General features: G+C 38.0%; 1 protein-coding gene across 1 annotated transcript in view; it reads right to left on the bottom strand.

The window, feature by feature from the left end:
- Window positions 1-15,188, bottom strand: part of SLC9A9 (solute carrier family 9 member A9) — a 182,751-nt gene that overhangs the window by 118,171 nt on the left and 49,392 nt on the right. The gene's annotated exons all lie outside the window — the stretch shown is intronic.

Here is a 15,188-nt window from a genome sequence, read left to right as displayed (position 1 = left end):
TGTAATAAATAGGAAGAAATGTGATCCTCAGTATGTGTCCACAACATGGTGTGTCATCCCTGTATAACCTGTGCATGTAAAGGAGATTTTATCATAGTCAGAAGGGACTTAAATGGGAAAAATCTACATTTCATGTAGCTTTTCAATATCTGGAGTACAGTTTGTCTATCTTGCACCCAGACCCTTGTGGAGATTTTTTTAAACAATATTAATGCTCTGAGAAATATTGTAAAGAGATGCAAACAAAATGGGCCGTGTGGTTTCTAAGGTACCCAGACCATGCCTTAGATGACCCTTCCTCAATCCTGACTTGCAGCAATGTAACCTCAAGGTCTGTGCCAAAAGTCCCTCTTTAGCCACATTTTACCAGGGGAACACTTATCTCAGGTAACACAGTCCATTGCAGCTGACATGGAGGAAAGGAGAGTTCTCTTTGAACTGTTTTGTGTTAGCATTGCAAGCTGCTTATGAAATTTTCCTTTGCATTGCACATTAGCACTTCTCAAGGATGGGTCACATCATTTTTTCCCCCAGTGAAGACACACCCTGTGTACTCAGTCTTCTGGTCCCGTACTTCAGTTGGGAACAGAGCTGTTATGGGAATGGGATTTTCAAAGCTCGATATCCTTATCGATTTTTTCATGTGCCCACCAGACAGATGATAATTTTTGCCTCTTGCTAATCTGGATTTGAGATGAGCCAGTAATCTAAAGAAGAAAATCTTTTTAATCTCCTGAGCTGTTCAATCCCACCTACATTTCATTATTGGAAATATTTTCTATATTTTAGAAAAAAATGGAACAGCTAGGGAAAAATGACTTGGGCATTGTCTGAATGAAATACTATCCTGATAACAAAGCTTCTCTCACAAATATTAGTTCCACTTCTATTGCTTTATAATAAATGGTTGCAGCTGTTGCCATGGTAATTTTCATTTTTAAAAATGTATCCAAGTGAAGACAAGAAATGCAGCTACTGTTATAAGAAAGTCTAAAATAAATCCAGATGTGAATTGTATGCTCTAGTGTTGGCAGTGATAATGTCAGAAACAAAACATGTTACATATTTTGTTTTCTTGATATACTGGAGCTGAGGGTGGGGATTTAGGGATATTCTGAATTGTAGGTCTCTGTTCCTGACCCAAATATAGCAAATGAACAGAATGAAATTTCACCTTAGGGGAAGGCACTTCTCTTGCCAGAAAAGCTGGTCAGCCTTGCATAGAGAATGTCAGTAATATTCCTGTAGGAGAAAAGTGGGCCTGAGGCTCTCCTCATTTATCCAAGCTCTGGCTGAAATTTTAAAAATTCATATTACCTATTGCTTGCTGCCTTACCACTCTGTAGCCTGAAGTTCTTCAACATCTCTGCTTTACCTTTAAAGTTAGAACATTAAAACAAAATTACTGGGCAGTGCTCTGCAAAGCAAGTGTAATCCAACAAGTCCCAACATGTACTAATAATAATCCACTGGAAAAATCCACTGTGCTCGGAAAGTATAGTACGTTTAAGTCTCTTTAGAGAAAAAGCTATTTAAAGACAGATTTTTTGAGAAGGTGATAGAGGAATAGATCCAGACTTATTTCAAAGTGAAAAAAAAAGAGTTTGGATTTATCTCTCTAGTAAATACTGACTGGAAAGCAATTGCACAAAGCATGAGCAAGAGGGGTGTTTGGAGGCAGACTGTGTAGTCCGTCAGAGGATGGGACTTGGGCAGGATGGCAGATGGGCTGAAAGGTTGCTTTGCATCCATCTTGTACCTTTTCTCCTTGCCTGGGAGCTGTAAAAGGCTGCTCTGGCTGAAGACATTCTGAACTGTCACGGGCTACCCAGAGCCTCAGGGGTTCATTTCAGCAGCTTGGGGCTGCTGAGAGCAGAGATGTGGCAGCTCAACCTTGTGGAATTTGTTTTCCTCAAGCCTTAAGTCAGTAGTGATTATGACACCTGCCAATACCCTTTACTCTGGGGGATTACTCATGGTAAAATAAAACAAAGAGAAGGAATCACCACTCAGCCAGTGAAGTTGATGTGGATAGAATTTCAGCCCCAAATTCTAAGGCAATCAAAATACTAAAACATTCTCTTTATCTTTGAAGATTATAACAAGAAGAGATAACCAGAAAACACACACACAGTCACGCACTCATTCTATAGCTCTGACTTCCATCTTTGGGGATTTTATATTCAAAACACCTGGAAGTCTGTATTTCTTTATCCTTGGTGCAGAAGTTTCAAATGATAAGTCAACTTTAAGCCTTGCTGCATAAACACATGCCACTTAAAGAATAATTTAAAAGCTAATGAAAAATCTTGAAAATAATCTGGATAATAAAATCCTAACCCTAACCCTGCAATTTCCTAAATATAAATCACCTAATCAAAGAGACCTTATACAAATATACTGGATGGGAGTTCTTCCTTTGATAAGAATGCATTATTCATAAGTGCATATGCTAAGGTTTTGAACACACAACTGCCAGCTGATCATGAACTACTTATCAATGATAAGATTAAAAGAGTTAAGGAACACCTTCCTTTGTTTAAAATTAAGGTATATGCTATTGGCCTATCCAATGCACTGTGGAAAATCTCACAAAAATGATAGGCAGTCAAACAGACAATTTTTCCTTCTGGCTTTTTAAAGACTCCATTGACTTTTGGATAAACATTTAGTATAACACATTAATTTCCACCACTTAGTTAAAAAATAAATACTTTCCCTAGACAGGCAGTTCTATGAGGCTTAAACACAGCTATTAATAAGATGAAAATAATTCTGCCTAGCTTCATTACCCTCATAATTACTAGAATGTAGGAGTCTTGGCTCAGAAACTTTTGCATTCACCTCACTCTATCATTGCAGTGAAAACACTCTCCTAGCTATGGGCTGAGTCCTGCTAACACTACAAATAGAATGTAAAACTGAATATCCTAAAACGAGAGTTTAGAAATACCTTTAACATTACTCTCTAGGAATAAAAATGCTGTAATAAAGAAGATATACATTGTTAAATGGTTCAGGAGGCTGACACATTTTCCTTAGGAATATTTTCATCTAGCTGTAACCCTCTCCCAGTGTGTCTGAGGCAGGGCACAGCAGCCTGCTTGGCATTCTATTATTCTCATTTCTCTCACTCTCTTTTCTGGCTGTGCTTGCTATACAGATCAGTAGAACAACGTAGAAAGAAAGAACTCTGATTTCTTTTAAATGAAAATAAAGTAAACATTAAACTAATGGGGATACAAATTGAAAATGCTTTAATTTTTGTGAGACTTTGTAATGGAGAAATTACTAAGGAGAAAAATATGAATATCAGTTTATTCAGTGTATTGTTGAGATGCTACTTTGTTCAAAGTTTTAATTATATTTAAACCTTGCTTTTCAAAATCCAAATTCTAATGTCACTAGGTCTTCCCAGAAATGTGGTGGATGTTCATTAGGAATTCAAATAACATACACATATGCATATTACGTTCAGCATATGTAGATCATTATAATTAGCAATTAGCTAGGGAAAATCAAAGTACCTAATGCATTAAGAGCAATCTGATAAAAGGCCTGGATTTCTTTCTTTGGTACAGTGGTCTTTACAGGAAATGTTCATAAGTCCCATTGCCCTCAACACAGTAGAAATGAAGAAGCATTGTCAGATTATCCTCTCTCAGGGCCACTTGCACAACTGCTGCCCTGAGTGTTTCCTCTCTTTCAGTTACCACTTGTGACTTTGCCAAAATGCCACCACTGAGGCTACATTTCCATGTTGCATTTGCAATTTCCATGAAGACCTTTCTATTTTTTTTTTTTTTTTTTTTTTTGCATTTTGCAGATCCAGTATAGAGAGAACACATTTGTGCTTATCTTGGACAGAAACCTTACAGCCACATAATTACAAAGCTTTCTCACTGTACCACTTTGAAATTCAGACTTGTCATTTCTAAGGGGAGGAAAGAGGAAATTACCCATCTGTTACTTACACATCTTTCAAAATGTGAAAATGTGGCAAAATTGTGCAAATCTTTAAGGTTTCTGAATGTTTAGATGACAAATCTCAGTGGAGATCTGATAAACTTCATCAACTAAAAATCTGATAAGATCTCGTCTGTATTAGGCATGTGCCATCTAAAACATATGTTTTTTTCCTGCAATTGCTGCTCCCCAAACTCTGCCAGCTGCTGTGTTCTCAGACTTCAGAACCATCACATCTCTCTCTCTTGTCCTCATCACCTCCTCTTTTTGTCCCAACATAGTCAGAAGGGTAGCAAAGAGATGTGTGTAGCAGAGACGAAATCAGGGTATCTCTTGGCTTTAGGGAATGCAGGAGATTGGGTTAAGAGTTTCCAGTCTTAGCTTATTTCTAGAAATAATTTCTTTCCATCTCAGATGGGAGAGCTGAGGACTGGTGACTGCAGCAGAAGTGCAGGAGGTCACTCAATTCAGGGAAATGGGTAGAGCAAGATAGAGATTGTGAACAGAAAAAGAAGAGAGAAAGAATGAGATTGTGACCAATATAAAAGGCCCATAACCATTGAAATAAATTCTAAGAAAAGATATTTGCTGAGTCTCTCGTTTAAGTAGCTGTGAAATGCAGTAGCTAGAGGTATGCAGTCTCTTCTGCTGTGCCTGGCACTGAAGGAAGGCAGCTGTATGCTACTGTTATCAATTATTCTCTTTGCTCAAGTGACAAAAGTATATCCTGAAAACATTAAAGTTCCTAGTCCAAAAGGTGAAACATGCACACTGAAAATAATGTCTTGGGTATGGAGAGAGGGGGGTTTCTGTGTATGAAAAAAATAAACTTAAAAATTACATTTGATTAAAATGTTTACAAAAGGTGCCTCTCAGCTCCTCTTCAGTAAGATATGAAAATCTTGGGGCATTATGTAAATTTTGAGTACTTAATAACATTTGCGTTATCTTGATGCGCTTTATGGATAATTCCCCATATACCCAGAAGTGTATATACATATATACGCACATACACACATGCAAAAGAATTTTGTGGAGAATTTTGTCAGTTCTAACAGAATCAGTAGCTTAAGGACTTGAGTCTTAACAGATCAAGGCTTGCAGTACAAAGCAGTTTTGTTTTTTAGTAAAATCAAAAAAGGCTTAGAGCAGGTCAGAATGATGAAATTCCAATTGAACTGTATCACACAGCTTCTGGAGGAGTTCACAGAGGGATCATGAGAGACTTCAGTCTTTCCTTGTGTTCCTGGGTAGCCACTGAAAACATGCAGTCCATTCTAGGAACAGGTTCCTTTCATTTAATCACAACCTGATCTCCAAAGAATAACAGAATTTGTATGGAGTTTATCCTGTTGTCACAAATCCTCTGCCTCTTTGAGATAGCTGTGCTCTTCAATACTGTGTTTCTGGAAAGGATTTGGGCAGTGAATAGGTATTGGTGGGTACCCAGCAAATGAAATGGCAGGCTCTCCCCCACCTTTCCAATACACACTCCTCCTCTCTCTTCCCTGCCAGGAGACTTGAAAAATATGTTGATCGACTGCAAGAACCAGACAGACTCTTATATACAGTATCTCATCCAGAGAGGATGAAATGAGCTTTCTTTTGGAACCTTTCAAGGGAAATAGTATCATATTATCATTTTAAACTAAAAGGGAGTTGTCGCTGTAAGTAGAATTAGATTCTGTATGAAATTATCTTGGTCTCAGAAAAATCTGTCTTATTCACTAGAGAAAGGTTATTTGGACAAGAAAAAACATCTGGAAGAGCTCACAAAACAAGCTGACTCATCCCAGGCTGTACTTCAGTTCTGAAGAGTTCCCAGTAGGTCTTTGAAATGAAGAAACTTTGATGCCAATTCGGTTATTTGTACAGAAAACATGGCTGAATAATTGCCCCTTAGATGTGATTTGCAAGGACTGCAAGCAGTGTTCTTAATTCTGATCTTAAATCTTATCAGTCTGATTGTGTATCAGTGGTCAGAGATACCTGCAGCTAGTCTGATTTGATTGGGTGTGACAAGTACAGACATTCCCAGCTGATTTGAGCTAAGCTACGTTTCCATACATCCCTGAGGGCACTCTCTATAACATTACTCACTGAAATATATTCTAGTTTAACAGAATGCGACTGAAGGCTGCCTATTCAAATAAATTGCACAAACAAACCAGAGCCAATCAGGTAACTGTGGTGGGCTGACCCTGGATGGATGACAGGTGCCCAGCCAGCCACTCTCACTCTCCCCTCCTCAGCAGGATGGGGTGGGGGGAACAAAATAACATGGAGAAAACCCTCATGGGTCGAGATAAAGGCAGATTAATAAAGCAAAAGCTGTGTGTGGAAGCAAAAGAAAACAAAATATTTATTCTCTACTTCCCATCAGTAGGTGATGTGCAGCCACTTGCCGGGAAGCAGAGCATGTGTATCTGCAGCAAGTATGTGTAGCAGTTGCTCTGGAAGATAAACACAGTAACAAAAGCCTCCCCTGCCCCTTCCTCCTTTCTCTGAGCTGTTCCTGCCAAGCTCATCATGTGTATGGAATATCCCTTTGGTCAGCGTGGGTCAGCTGTCCTGGCTGTGTGCTCTCCCAAGACTTTGCCCACTTCCAGCAGAGGGGTAGGATGCTGGGGAGGCAGTGCTGACTCTGTGCCAGCTCTGCTCAGCCACAGCCAAAACACTGCTGTGTTACCAACACCTCCCTGGTACCCACACAAAGCCCAGCACTGGGAGGGCTCTGTGGGGAGAATGAACTCCAGCTCAGGCAGAGCCAATACAGCAGCGAGTAAGACCTTTAGTGTGTATTAAGTAGATACGAAGTAAAATTTTGATGTGGTGCTAATATTGGGAAAAGGGATATGAAATATGAAATGTGAAAAAATATGGTAAGGAGAATTACCTCCTGAAAACATTCTGAGTTTCCATTTTCATGCTGAAATTCCAGCTTTAACAAACATTACAGAAATTCAATAGCATTTCCCCCCCCAATTTAAGCATAACTCTGGCCTTTACTGTGAAGCTTATGGAGAAAAAAGAAAGGAAGCTTTATTAAAAAACGACACAAACATTTTATGTGGGATTTCCTCTATTCTGGGAAAGAAGCTCTTTTAAAGTTCCTGCTAATAGCAAGTTTGGTTAGTTTCCCAGTGCTCACATCTCCTGTTCCAGATGGTCAGTGACGTGAAACTCTAATTATCATCAACAAAATAAGCTGGGACTAAATCCTTCCTCAAAGGTAAAAAGAGCAGATGGACAACCATAATTTCATTATTATAGAAATAATAGAGGGAAAGGATTCCTCATTCACCTTTTGAAATCACTCACTAGCTCATTGCACAATTAACTCCTTGCTCTATTAATTTATAAATTACTCTGTTATTTGACTGGTTGAATGGCTGCTTGGTATATAAGCCTTTCCAACAATATGGGAAATAGTAGCCAAATTCATCTTGTCTAAGGGGAACCAGTAAGTGAAATGTTTGGGCTGAGCTTCCATCCTTACCTGCTTTCAGGTTTTCAGGTTCTATTTTATTCTCTTCCACGGTGTTACAGACATCCCTCCTTAGGAATCTTAGTGGGAATAAAATTACAAATAGTATTTATCTGGAATGAGGCAAGGCCTTTATCCAGAGATCCAGCCAGTCATTCATGTAGAATTGTAGCTCACAGGCACTGAAATCCCTAAATCTTTGGCAAAGATTCAAGGTCATGCAAGTCAGTACCATGGAACAACTCTCCCTATGCCTGGTTGGGTTCCAGTGCTGGTCTCACTTTGAGCTGTGATTTCTGGGTTGGATTTTGCAAAGGCAACCCCTATCTAAGCTTGCCTCTGTTCAAACTGAGCTCATACAGGCCTCAGTTCCTGCAGATCTGCCAAACTAGTCAACATAAAGACAGTACAAAGAAAAGGTCTGGGGGCAACCCCCTGTATTTCTGGCAGAATCCCATTCCTTTTCTAAATTCAGACTCACTACTTGATTGCAGCCTATCACTCTTTAGATCTGGCTGCCCTAATTCCTATTCTGTTGCCAGTTTCTTTGCAGTTCAGTAGCAGATTTTGGTGTTCTGTTTAAGGATTTCAACATAGACATTTACAAGAAATCAAGATTAAACCGCAAAATTGCATCAGAGAAAAATAATCAGGTTTTTCTCTGCATCCCTATGAGTAAACAAGCTTTTCTTCCCTCCAAGGAGTCCTAGTTACAGGTTTATGTATCACTGTCATGATCTGTAGTTACACAGTGTGCCTTATCTTTGTTTCTCACCATGTCTTGTCTTTTCTCACTCTTGCATCTTTTTCCTAGCCGTGCTTTCACAATGTCCATTTGTTGCTTTCACCAGCTCTTTTTCCTACTTTTTCTTTCATCTCCATTTCACCACCTCTTCCAACACTTAGAAATCTATTTTCTTTGAGCAGGAAAATGTTGCATGTGTTGATACTTTTTACCTTTTTGCCATGTGTTTAATGGCACAGGTGTTTCTATTTTCCTCTTTCCTTCCTTGGCTACAGGTGTTGCTCTGTGCAGCTTTGTACAGTAGTTGGCAAGGAATGAGGCTTTTATACTTTTGAAAACCAGTTACCTGGGCTGAAAAGCTTTATGTGTAGGTACACTAAGACTTTAAACTGTGGGCACATAAGGGCCCACTTAGAAGTGTTTTTTTACACTATTTCTTACTTACATATGCCTAAGATGTGTGAATAATGTCTACGCTCAGATATACGTTGGAACTAAATAGAACTTAAATGAGTTTCTTTTTCACTCCAGTGGTTGAAATAAAACATTAAAAGACACTAAGAAATTGCATGAGTGCAGGGTTTAAAAAAAATGGCTAAAAATACAAGGGCAACAGAGAAACAAAATTCTTTTTTTAATATGTGATTGCTCCATACTGATGCAGTCATATTTTTCTGCTATTTGCTAACAGTGCCTCACAAATCTCAGCACGAGGTTTGGGATTCAGGCTGACAGAATTCACCGTGTTCTTAGACCGAACAAACTCCCACTTACCCACAGGTGGGGAGGAAACTGAAACAAAGTCTCTGTTTCTTAATTGGTACACATGATAAAAAAGGTTTTGAGATATACATACCGAAGCCCACAATGTCACTTTTAAAGGCCACTTTCTGACTATAACAGCAGTTTGAGGGAAAAATATGATATGAGAACATTCAGCTATCTTTCCTCTGCAATATTTCTTATTCAATGTGCTCAGGGATCAAAGTGTAGCAAAGTCTATACAGAACAGTGCTCCGAAAATGAAAGGGCAAAGGATTCAAATTAGAGACAGCCCATGACAAAAGAAAAAAGAATAATATAATCATAAAGGGAGCTTCACATCTACTGAGATAAGCATCAAGGAGACACCCATCATGGCTTTCAAAGCCAATATTACTTCCCTCAAGTCCCAGCTCCCAACTTAATTATTCAACAGCATAGTTGTAGTATCTTTTCTTGTCCGTTATAGAACTACTGATTTTAATATATAATACACAAAGAATAACAATTAGAAATTGTGAAAACTAGGAAAGTAACACTTGCAGATAATGGACAGTCACCTCACTGGGCCAATGACAACATGAAACATAGACTGAATATTTGCAATTGTATTTGATGTTTGTCAAATATCTGTTTCTTCAATCTCTGATTACATTTGCCTCCTGTGTAAAGTACCTTCAAGTTCAATGGCATAATAACAGCACTAAACCCACTGAAGTAATAACAATACACATAAACAGATACCTAAACTCAGAAAGGTTTAAAGGTTCTTATTAATTTTTTATTTGAGGTCCATTACATCAAGAGTTTCTTATATTTTTAAGAGATCTAAACTGTGCTGAAATTAGTAATATGATGACTGTGCCTACCAGTAAGAATCACCAGTGTGTCAGAAGGAATTCTCCTGTCTTCCTAAGATAATTATAGGGATCACTGTCTGAGAAGATATAACCTTAGAGGGTGCTCAGCACACACTGAGCTGAACTCTGGTTTCTAAGTTATTTCCCCTGGAAGTGAATATTGTTTTTCAATAAATTGGTCTCAGTTACCTTTACTGTGTTATTCTAGAAAGCCCCATACAAGCTTCCAGGAGACTTTCTGCCAAGTAAGACTGGTTTGAACACGATATTAACTTGTATAAGGTACTACTAGACTAGAATGAAAGTATTTTTTTAAGCAAAGAAGAGGAATGCTATGACCTGAGTTGGTATATGTTCATCCTGGAAATATTCAAGAAGGGGCCATGAAACTACTTTTGCAAGGCTTTTCCTCACTGGGCATAGGAAAGCCAACCATCACCTTTTTTGATTTGCCCTGCCCCTTTTCCCCTCAATGCTATGCCCTGTTATCATAAACACATTGAAGGCTTATTATGTAGAAGGGGGTTGCAGTATCCTTCTACTAGCACAGATTTGTTGAGGAATAAAAAAGAAAAAAAAAAGGAACATTATGTATTTGTTTCACACTGTCTTATCTGGCCAATAGAGGCTCAGTGAATTCCTGAAACAATATTGCTCCTGAGAGCATCACTGGAAATATGCGTTTCACCAATAATTACTGGGCCTTATGTCACCTAAATTTTGCTAATAGGCATTAATGAACTTTGTCAAATCTATACAACCAATGGATGCTTTACAAAAGAGGCAGAATATCCATTTCAAAACAATCCAGGTTTTTTTTGTTTACTTTCCTCTTCAGGGTTACCATCTCTTCCTTTACATATTATTTAAGGTAATTTCCTCAAAAATTACAAGCAAAACTTCACTTCCTCTCTGTCCAGAAATATCTATGCTTCTAGGGCAATTAGCATTTTGACACGGGAGGTCTTCGTTTTATACGTCAGATAGTTTCTGTGTTCTCTGGCTTCCTTGCTGTGGGATCCTCAACCATGCTTTTTATCTACAGGATTTCCATTTAATTCATGTATCAAATAGTTCTTGCCTGCATATAACAGAGCGAATGAATCCACTGCTTGCCACGTGTCACACATGTCACAGTGACACATGTCCTGTGTCCTCTGGCTGCCACTCACCTGTTTGGATTACAGTGGCATATGTTGATGTCCCTGATGCCCATGTGACTTCCACACTATCTCCTCCTCTGGGAGGGGCTGAGGCTCGTCAGGCCCACAGAGCAATGGTACCAAGCCAGCAGAGAAATGAAGTTGTGTCTGTCACATAATAATGATACAGAGGCGCCTGACATTGGCTACAATGGAAACATCCCTTGTGCAACGTTCCCTCAGATAATTTGTTAGCGGGAACACATATCAGTATTCATTACTGCTTTCCACATCCTGCACTCACAGAGCACTCAGCATGAGAAGGATGAAATAGCTCTGCTAAATATACTGTCTCAATGCTAATGACATCTTGAGCTGCTTTTCAGTCATATCTCAAGATATTCAATGCTTTTTCTGCAACTTCTACACTTTCTTCATCAAATTTCTCTGCAAATGTGCAAAAATTCTGCCAAGTCCAAACTTACAGCAAGTACACTTGAAATATATGCAGATGTTTTCTTCAACAAGTGATGGATATATTATAGTGTACGAAGACAGAACAATGGAAAAGGAATGAAAGTGAAGCAGAAGGTTCATATGTTTTGATCAAAAATAACTGTAGATTATTAATTTTTAGCCAGATTCCACAGTCTTTACACACACAACTCCAACTGAAGTTACTGAGATCCTTCTCTGATTTGATCTTTAGAATGAAGTCCACAGCTCATAAGTGCCTAAGTACACAGCCAATCCACTGTATTTGTATCTAAGGCTCTATCTACAAACCTAAGCAATGACAAACATTCCCGGGGCTGGAATCTGTGGATGAAATAGATCACCTTGAGGGGCACATCCTATGGAATGAATGCCTATGCATATCCAAAGCAAAGCTTTATGTTGTTCAGGGAACTGGGTGGCAGGTTAAATGGCACAGAGCTTTATTTGTGCTGGAACATTTGTAAGCTAAATTTGGTTATTAATATTTTTGCTAAAAAGCTGAAGAAGTTGAAAACCCAGAAGTTACAGGATACAAAGAGTGGTAGAAAAGATATAATCTAGAATATATTATGAAAATATTCACAACATCATAGACCAATCCCCAAGAAAGCAAAAGAATTCATTCTATGTAGCATATATTATGATACAGTGATATAAGAAACATAATCCTAAATGACATTCTTTCATTCTGAAGCTACAGAATAAACTCAGGTAAAGTTCTTGGTGTATATCTGAAGAACTGAGAATGATTTCTTTCTTTAAAATTGTAATAAAGATATGGTAAAATATAGTAAATATATGAAGATATGATCAACCTTTTCATAAAAGATTCCCATAATCTATTGTCTAAAATGAAATTCTAAATAGTGAAACAATCTGTAATCATAAAGATTATGTTTTATTTGTTTTAATGTTAGTATGTATAAAATACTTCTACATATAAAGTTTATACTGTGAATAGACATAGAAAGTGGACACAGGTGACAAGTTCATTTTCTGGAAAACAAAGGATGTTGGAAATATTTGTGGCATAATTAATCATACAGGTTTTTCTGCATAAAAGCAGACATGTTTAGTAATCTAGTAAGTATAGTCGTGCAAGGTTCTCTTATTATTTTTCTTAAATATCTTGAATCCTTGATCTAAACCAGGCTCATAAATTACTAATTTTTAATAATTTAAATACTTGTTTTCTTCCAAAATATTTATTTTCCGTGAGAATTGTCAAAAACTTTTTATTAAAATGAGACTTTTATCCTAATAATGAAAAGTTGTAAGCAACTCTGCAAGTTACTTTTATAGGAGAAAATCCTTGTCACATCTACAATGCCCTTGCTTCCAGAGGCCCTTGTGTGTGTGAGCTCTCCCAGATGCACAACAGCTTGCCAGCCTTCCTGCAGCCACTGCTGTCTATTCGAGTCACAGTGATCCCTCCTGCATGGGTTATCTTAAAATAGCACAGTATAAATGAAATCTTGCAATTATCACAAACACCCAGGTGTTTGGTGTGGCAGGATGGCCAGAGGAGAGTCGCTAAACTGGCCTGGAAGATTTGTGTCCTTGATCTTCCAAGGGGCAATTGGCCACAGTGTCTGTACATACTGCTGCAGCAACACAGAGCTCCTGTGACTTACTGAATCCAGAAGAAAAATGTAGGAGTAGCTGGTCCTGCTGCTGTCCTTCTTAAACTAAATGATAAACAGCGCAGGAAGTGGTTGGAGGGAGAAGCTGAAGGAAAGGAGAGAGATCAATCTAAACCCTTGTTGGCAGTCAGCCACACCTTCACCTTGTCCAATTGCCACAGCCAGCCAGAAGGGCCTTCCCTCTTTTCTCTCCCTGCTTTCCTGCAGTGAGTCACTCCTGCAGACATTATCTTGCCTATTCTGTTAGATAATGAAAGACACTGTGTATTTTCTTGTTCTATTTTCTGTTTACCATTATGTAGTGTACTAAGTCACTCATTATTGCTTTTGCAGATTTGTAAACATTATTCTCACACCTTTTTAAATAGACCTCTATTACTGTAATTATGAACATGTTGTGTTTGCACACAAGAATGGTATGGGTTACAGGGAAAAAAAATAGCTGTTCTTTCGCAGTCATAGAAAAATAATATTCTTCATTTAAACTCAGATTGTCTTAGTGGGGTGTTAATGACCTGAAGCTGACATTATTAACAGTATATCTTTACTTAAATGGCTACAAGAAGATCATGTTAGGTTTCAGAAACATTGTATTTCTGCAGAAGCTGATTATTTAAGCCAGAGAGTCATGAATTGTGAAACTGATGATGCCATATATTCTCTTCAGTTGCTAAAAATGTCTCTAGTAATCAAACTATCAGTCACACTGAATACAAAAAAACCCCAAAACATTAGTTTTCCAGTGACAAGAGATTCTACAATAAAGATTTGTAATCTCCCATGTACAGCAAAGAAAACACGAGAAGGATTTAGGCTGAGATTCAAAACCTAGACTTGAGTACTGTGAAGAGCAGAGTTTAGAAACTCATGGATCATGTTCTATCTGATAGTTCTTGTCTTTCTAGATTTGTTTTGCAGTTGAGTTGTGCCTTTGAAGGGATCTGTGTGCTTTGACATCACAGCGACTGAAAAATAGAGATACTTAAAACATTCTGGGTGCCCTTGAGTTGCTTGTAGCCTTACAGTTCCTCAGCCTAGGAATCCTGCAGTAACAGGTGAAGAGTCTAAATGAGCTGTAACTGTCTAGGCCTCTATTAAACAACACCAAGGGAGAGGAAAAAGATCCCAGACTTACTGTCACCTACATGCCTCTTTCTGATTCTAATAGCTGCTTTAATGCTTTTCTGTCTGCTCTCTCTACCGAGTTGTCTCGTCTTTGATTAGTTTTCCTTCTGAGTATTTCATTTGCTGATGTACCAGATGCTCTTCTAAGTGACACATTCCAGCCCCAGTCACTGGATGTGACAGCTATGCTGTATCTAATCATGAAATGCTGTGCTCAGACACTTGACAGTGTTTGAAAATACTACTCTTGCTCTGAAAACAATATGAGGAGTTTAGTGTGGGTGAATGTAACTAGACTGATAACTGGAGAATGATAAATTAAATAAGAATACTATTTTTTTTTGTATTTTGAAACGAGTTTGGTTTTTTTTTTTTTGCAATTCAACTATTATAAGTGAAACTGCATGGGGTTTCAGACAAAACATAAATCTCAGTTTTTTAAAAACTCTAAAATCTGTAAAAGTCTTTTTTTCTGAAGGATAGAATAAATCCTAGTTCAAGGAACCATGTTGTAAGGAGAAAGGTGGCACTGAATGGAGACTTACTGTGAAGCATCTTCAAGCATCCTGGAGAACTAAACTTGATTTTGCAATTCTGTTACTCTTAAGATTATCTGAGAGGATTATTTGTTTTTCTAGCAAAGCTTCAGGAAGCATATAATACATGTAGAGTGGAGTTGAGATCCTGTTAATCACATACTTAGCATCTGTGTTTTTAGGACAGCACATAGTTGTGTGATTTTGGCCCAGTATTTGTGATCTGTTTGAGGATTCCTGAGAATAAAAAAGCTATATATAAATTCAAGATAATATTATCAGCTGAAGCTCTGTCAGATTCAATAGGCAAGAGTAGATAAACTAAGCTACTGTGTACCACTTTGTGGTTTTAATCTTAGAAAATAAAAGATTGCAAAAAACTAAAAGAATCTGTCTCCAATTTTACAGTTGCTCTATATCCCAG

This window comes from Chiroxiphia lanceolata, chromosome 10, assembly GCF_009829145.1.
Source record: "Chiroxiphia lanceolata isolate bChiLan1 chromosome 10, bChiLan1.pri, whole genome shotgun sequence".
In the NCBI taxonomy this organism is placed as follows: Eukaryota; Metazoa; Chordata; class Aves; order Passeriformes; family Pipridae; genus Chiroxiphia; species Chiroxiphia lanceolata.
This window is presented reverse-complemented; position numbering and strand designations above follow the sequence as displayed.